General features: G+C 36.4%; 1 pseudogene; it reads left to right on the plus strand.

Moving 5' to 3' along the window:
• Window positions 1-1,861: 1,861 nt before the first annotated feature.
• On the plus strand, window positions 1,862-5,864 carry LOC142635786 (cysteine-rich receptor-like protein kinase 15; annotated as a pseudogene).
• Window positions 5,865-7,469: the final 1,605 nt, after the last annotated feature.

The raw sequence follows: 7,469 nt of genomic DNA on the forward strand, positions 1-7,469 counted from the left end.
AGTTTATATGCAACCTCCTCCTGGTCTCTCTGTTGAATCAAACAAGGTTTGTCACCTTCGACGTGCACTTTATGGCCTTAAACAAGCTCCACGTGCTTGGTTTGCCAAGTTTAGCTCTACCATCTCTCGTTTGGGTTACATGGCCAGTCATTATGATTCTGCCTTATTTCTTCGTCGCACTGACAAGGGCACTATTTTACTTCTTCTGTATGTGGATAATATGATCATAACTAGTGATGACCTCAGTGGCATTCAAGAACTCAAGGATTTTCTCAGTCAGCAGTTTGAGATGAAAGATCTTGGACATCTCAGCTACTTCTTGGGTCTTGAAATCACTCATTCTATAGATGGACTTTACATTACTCAAGCTAAGTATGCCTCTAAACTCTTGTCTAGAACTGGACTCACTGATAGCAAGACTGTTGACGCTCCAGTCGAGCTTAATGCGCATCTGACTCCCTCAAGGGGGAAACTATTGTCTAATCCCTCTCTTTACAGACGCTTAGTTGGCAGCCTAGTTTATCTCACTGTAACTCGTCCAGACATTTCCTATGCTGTTCACCAGGTGAGCCAATATCTGTCTGCTCCACAATCGACTCACTATGCTGCTGTTCTGCGCATTCTTCGGTACCTAAAGGGCACTCTCTTCCATGGTCTTTTCTACTCTGCTCGGTCTCCTCTTGTTCTCCGTGCATTTTCTGATGCTGATTGGGCAGGAGATCCCACTGATCGCAGGTCCACCACTGGTTATTGCTTTCTTCTTGGTTCTTCTCTGATTTCTTAGCGAAGCAAGAAACAAACTCATGTGGCCCGTTCTAGTACTGAAGCAGAATATCGTGCCCTTGCTGATACCACATCTGAGCTTCTTTGACTACGATGGCTTCTTAAAGCCTTAGGTGTGTCGACATCCTCTGCTACTCCTCTTTATTGTGACAACAAGAGTGCCATTCATATTGCTCACAATGATGTCTTCCATGAACGGACTAAACACATCGAGATCGATTGTCATTTTATCCGTTATCATCTTGTCCATGGTGCTCTCAAGCTAATCTCAGTCTCCTCTACAGATCAACTTGCAGATATCTTCACCAAGTCACATCCTAAGGGACGCCTTCGTACTTTGGTTGACAACCTCAAGTTGGTCTCACATCCACCTTGAGTTTGAGGGGGGCTGTTAACATATATAGTGTTGTGGGCTTTAGGCCCAACTAGTTTACTTGTTTAGCACTCTTACTTGTATAGCACTCTTACTTGTACTACACTCATATTTACTTGTTTGCACTCATATGCCTCCTATATAAAGGCACTTATGTATATTCTTTCGGTGAGAAATACAATACTATTAAATTCAGTATTTCTAACAACCAGGCTAAAGTCAAGCTTTCACATGTTATGCATTTAATACCAGTTGCCTATTTCCAACGCAATTCATGGCCGTCGATTTTCTTCTCTCCCTAATTTTGATACTCCAATTGATAACTCATTTGAATAGGTCCTCAACCAGCTAATATATTGTTTTCATATGTCTTGCACCGATCAACTTCGGAAGAAGTTATTTTAAATATTGCTGATGATTCTTCGAGCATGCTTCGTAAAAAGAAGAGAAGAAGAAGAAGCAAACAATAGAGACTACTAATAAGGTTGACTTGAAACTTGTTTCGATTCAACTTTAGATTTTCGAGACCATAAACTTTTTGAATAATGTTTGTGCCACAACTCACCCCACGTGGCAAGTTGTAAGTAATAGAGAGATGGTACAAGTTGTGCCACTTTAGTGGCACTAGCACAACTCTGAACTTCTTAGACTTTGAAAAAATTACAAGGCACAAGCTAAAAGCCCTACACTTCTCAATAAAAACTTATGTGGCTATACAAACTTCTAAGGCGTAAATCTTGTCACTTCACTAAACACAAGGCAGTGGTTTCCTCAAGATTGCTTTTCCTCCTCTCTGCCATTTTGATTCCCATTCAGGCCTCTGCGCTGCTACTCTACCTATTCCCACCTACTTGTAATAACAATAATGGTAACTACGCCAGCAACAGTACCTACAAGACAAACCTCAATCAAGTCCTTTCCTCCCTCTACTCCAACACCACAATTGATTATGGGTTCTACTATTCCTCTTATGGCCAAAACCCTGACAAAGTATATGCAATTGAACTCTGTAGAGGAGACGTCAATCCAGATGACTGTCGTGGTTGCCTTAAGAACTCTTCCACTCTTCTCACACAGGACTGTCCCAATGAAAAGGAGGCAGTAGGGTGGTGCGACCAATGTATGTTAAGTTACTCAAACAGCTCCATTTTTGGCATCATGGATACTTCCTTTCATTTCCTCGTGTGTGACATGCAAAACGTATCTGCCAATTATCTAGCTCAGTTCAATGATGATCTCAATATCTTGTTGAATAACCTAAAAAGTGAAGCGGCAGCAGGTGCTTCTCTTCGCAAGTATGCAGCAGGAAGTGCAATCACAACAGACTTCAAAAAAATATACGCACTTGTGCAGTGCACGCCTGATTTGTTTGAGCAAAACTGCGTTAATTGCTTACTTTCCGCTATTGCCACTGTTCCAAATTATTGTGCTGGGAAGGTGGGTAGGATAGTAGTTCTAACCAGCTGTAGTATCAGGTATGACGACCACTCCTTCTTTGACTCTACTATAGCTCCATCATCAACCAATACCACCACTTGTTTATGTATGTGGTCAAAAGAACTAGTTTATGTTTAGTCCTTGATTACGCTATAAAATTTCTTACTTACAATCTCTTCTAGGTTTGTTGTACTTATGCTAATTGAGGATCTTATCCCTCATAAATTTCTAATGAAAATATATTTATGGTTTACTTTTGCAGGGAATCCGGGCAACACATTACGGACTGTCATAATTGTAGTTGTGGCATCTGTTGCCTTTGTTGTACTAATCGTTTCCATCTGCATCTGCGTCTATTTGAGAGAAAGCAGTCCAAGGGAAAAAGCAGCAGAAAGTAAGTGAAAATTTGGTTTTATAATCTGTTATTCAAAAGGTTAACTAGGCTTTGTGTATATCGGCGAGGAAATAACAAATTAGAAGATGCATACCTTATTGATCGATGCAACTTCCACGAGTACTAGGAATAATGTTGGAATTAAAATTCTATTGATAATCTCAGTGCAAATTCCACAATTTCAAAAAATTTATAATAAATGTAACTTCTTAATTGTAAATTGAGAAAATAATCCAATTTAAAAGCATTAAAAATTGACAATATACCAATATATTATATATAAAAAAAAGGATATGAAGAAAATTTAAAAAAGATAAGTGTACCTACACAACAATAAAAGAATAAAAGAACAGAATATTACCACCATGTTGATTGGTACAACAGGCCAACTTTATTTTACTCCCTTCACTCCTCTCCCTCACCCCTCAAATCCCAACTGCCCTATGTGATTTGTGCTATTTAGAATAGAGTAGGCTCATGAGCCGTGTGTCCTTCCAAGAGCGCTTCTTTAGTAGTGAGTTCATTACTAATTGTGGGTGTTCATGAAGTTCAACCCATGTGGTAAAGAGAATATGGGCCTATGGCCCAACTTGTGTAGTAAAGTAATGTGGGTCAAGAGCCAATAGCTTATGAAGAAAAACAATTTGACTATTACTTGTTTGGTCCAATGATTTTTTGATAATTCAATTATAAATGGAGATAGGAGAGTGAGGATTTGAACCTTGGTCATTTACGTTAGAAATATAATTCCATAACATTCACCCAATGTTACATAATTAGGAATATAATTCCATATTAGAAGGTATTCGGCTCCCATTTTTTTTTTTTTTTCTAGTAATGTTGAATAAAAATTTTCTGTTAACAAATGACTTTCTATAAAGAAACCGAAAAAAAAAAAAAAAAAAAAAAAAAAAAAAAAACTTGTTTCTATCATTGGTATGGTATGTGTATCGACGTATGTATTTTGAGTAGTGGCACTCCTTAGTTAATGAACTTGATTGATTAATATAAGTATTGACTTGTTCCTCGTGTAAATATGTTGATGATGAAATTCAAAGCGTGGAATCCTTGCAATTCGACTTTAGCACTATTAGTGTTGCGACGGATGACTTTTCTAAGAAAATAAGCTTGGACAAGGTGGATTCGGGGCTGTTTACAAGGTAACTGTATAGTATAATATCATGGAAAAAAAAATACACCATTATCAGACAAAGACATTCTAATTTTCTTGTGATTACACAAATTTTTATTCTTATATATCATTAGGGGACGCTCTATAATGGACAAGATGTCGCAGTTAAAAGATTGTCAAGAAATTATGGACAAGGAGATCTAGAATTTAAGAATGAAGTTCTATTGGTTGCCAAACTTCAGCACCGTAATCTAGTTAGACTCAGGGTTTTGCATGGAAAGGAATGAAAGACTTTTGATATACGAGTTTGTGCCAAATGCAAGCCTTGATCACTTCCTTTTTGGTATGTTTGCACTTCTCTTTATCAAGTTGTGCTCATAAATTTTCCTTTGGGTTACATGACCCATTAGAAAATACCTCCATATATGTTAATTAATTATATTATATGCTTGATTTGTTACATAGATTATATTAAGTGTGTACATTTGAATTGGGAAAATCGTTACAAAATCATAGGAGGTATTGCTCGAAGGCTTCTCTATCTTCATGAAGATTCGCGCCTTTGAATTATTCACATGACCTTAAAGTAAGCAACATACTTTCAGATGAATAAATGAATGCCAAGATTTCAGATTTTGGCATGGCAAAATTGTTTTTACTGGATCAAACTCAATCAAATATAAGTAGAATTGTGGGGACCTAGTAAGTATCTTAAGAGCTAAGAACTAATGCATATTTTGTTTCGTGGAAATAACATCAAACTAATTTTATGAATGCCACCATGTAGTGGATACATGGCTCTAGAATATACAATGCATGGCCAATTTTCAGTGAAGTCTGATGTCTTTAGTTTTGGTATGTTAGTGTTGGAGATAGTAAGTGGACAAAGGAACAATTGCATTCGAAACAGAGAGAATGTAGAGGACCTTCTAAGCTATGTATGTACAAATTGTTTTCCCTCTTTCTTGTGAAATTAGCAAAATAAAAATAGCCGTTAATTATATTAGCCCTACTTAACAATGGTAACTATGGTATTAGAGCTAATGTTCCCCATAAATTTCAAATCTAAGCAATGTATTTACTTGAAAAGCCAATTTTTTTCATATAAGTATTTAATAGAAATTTGAATTTTTCATTAACATTGACAAAAATCCTAACAAACATGGGGTAAAAAGCATGTTATCAATAGTTAAATTGGAATATTAATTAATTTTGTATTTTAGAGAGACATTACTATTGTATCATAGTTAAAAGGGAGAAAAGAAAATTTTTCTCATAAAAATAATTTCTTCTCTAATATTATGTCTACCCATTATAGGTAACCCATTTAATTTTATCTTGCAGGCATGGAAAAATTGGAGGGAGGGAAATGCTTCACATATTATTGATCCCACATTGAGACATAGCTCAACAATTGAAATAATGAGATGTATCCACATTGGCTTACTATGTGTTCAAGAAAATGTAATTGATAGACCAACCATGGGTTTGATAGGGCTTATGCTTAATAGCTACTCTATCACTTTTCCGGTACCATCCCAACCTGCATTCTTTATGCGCAACAACATTGAATCAGACATGTCATCAAAGTCAGAGCATAATTTAGAGGTGACAAGGTCAAATCATTCCAAAGACCATTATGTTCAACACTCTGCAAATGAGGCTTCAATTACTGAGCTATATCCTCGTTAGTGCTTTGTGGAAGCTACAATTAAGATGGGATATTTTGAAATTTAATATTAAGAAGGCATATGTATACATAGAACAATTTTTTAACTATCAATATGTTGATTGATTTGGTTGTCCCAAAGAAAATAAAATGGTTTGTACCAACCCTATACAATTTCAATAATGAAGCTTTGAAGTGTATGATCAATCATGTTTGATTTTGTTTTTTTATTGTTTTAATTTGTATTTTTTTGAAAAGAAAAAGTAAGAATAGTTTAATTTTATTGATGACTAACTTTTTGGAATACATCATCCAAGTTTGGTGGTGTTTCTTCTAACCACAAACTAGGTCTGCAAATAGAATTGCTCTTCAAGTGAGGGCATTAACAAGCTGATTGCCCACCTTCTTTACATGCTTAAACCTACAACTCTGTAAAGAAAGTGTTTAGTGATCAATCTCTTCTATAAGGTGCCCATACATTGTCATAGATGGTCTCTGGTTGTCAATTGCCCAATTATCTTCCACCTCAAACTACAGAATGCAAATTTTCTTTGCAAAGTTGACTGCTCTATAAGTTGTACTGTGTGAGGAACGTGGATTTTCTGCTGAGAGCCATTATTATTTCCCCTTATGAATCTCGTATAACAACACCTATGCCTACCATAGCCATCTCCAAAAATATGGTGCCATTAAAATCAACCTTGTACCTCCCTTTACTCTATAAAGCACGGGTGCGTTTTCGGATTCGGGTGCGTGTGCGGGTGTGGGTGCAAAACTCGGCAATTTTTGAAAAAGTAGGGTACGAGTGCGGCGATTAAAAAATTATTAACAATATGTTTACTTATATTTTCTATATATTTTTACTATTAAAATATTCTTAAAAAACACATTACTATGGCCTTGATTCACAAAACGAAGAAAGAAGAAGGCAAGAAACACAAAACAAAACACAAAAGAAGCAACAAATATTCAGAATACAATTGAGGAATGATAGATTTAGGACGTTTGGGCCTCATTCAAAGCCAATTTCGGCTGTTCTAACATGATACAAGGCCAATTTCGGTCTGTTTCGGTAGTTTTTGTCTCCGGCCGATACTACCCAATTCTGGCCGAATCGGCCCAGTTCGGCACAAATTGAAGCTGAGTCAGCGCGAATCGAGCTGAGTTGGCGCAAATCAAAGAAAAAAAAAACTGAGACGCGGCACCGATGCGCAGGCAGCCGAGTCAAGCACCGCACCCCACGTCAGACTCCAGTGCAGCACCCTCCCAGCCACATGGGTGCTTTAGAGCCCTTTAGTAGGTGGAGTCCAATGAAAATCACCCAAGCTAATTCTTCTCTTTGGCAATTTTCTATGGACATCGCGATATTCCTGAAATATTTTTCTGACATTAGCTCTGTATGTACTTAAATTTTTATAAAAGCAGTATAAGTAGAATTTGGTTAAGTTCATTATCACTATTTTGTATGCAACTAGAAACTTTTGTTTGTTGAATAAAATTATCTTTTACTTCTTTTGAGGAGAAAGTTTGATTCTTTTTTATTTTATTTTATAATTCGATAGTTACAATGTACAATAGAAAAGGGATACAAACCTACAAGGTTCTTGGTTAATGCGTGCTTTGGTTTAATTTAGAAGTTACAAATTTTTCACAAAATATTTCACAATTGTTGACTTTTGTC

The sequence above is a fragment of the Castanea sativa genome, chromosome 5 (assembly GCF_040712315.1).
Source record: "Castanea sativa cultivar Marrone di Chiusa Pesio chromosome 5, ASM4071231v1".
Taxonomy (NCBI): Eukaryota; Viridiplantae; Streptophyta; class Magnoliopsida; order Fagales; family Fagaceae; genus Castanea; species Castanea sativa.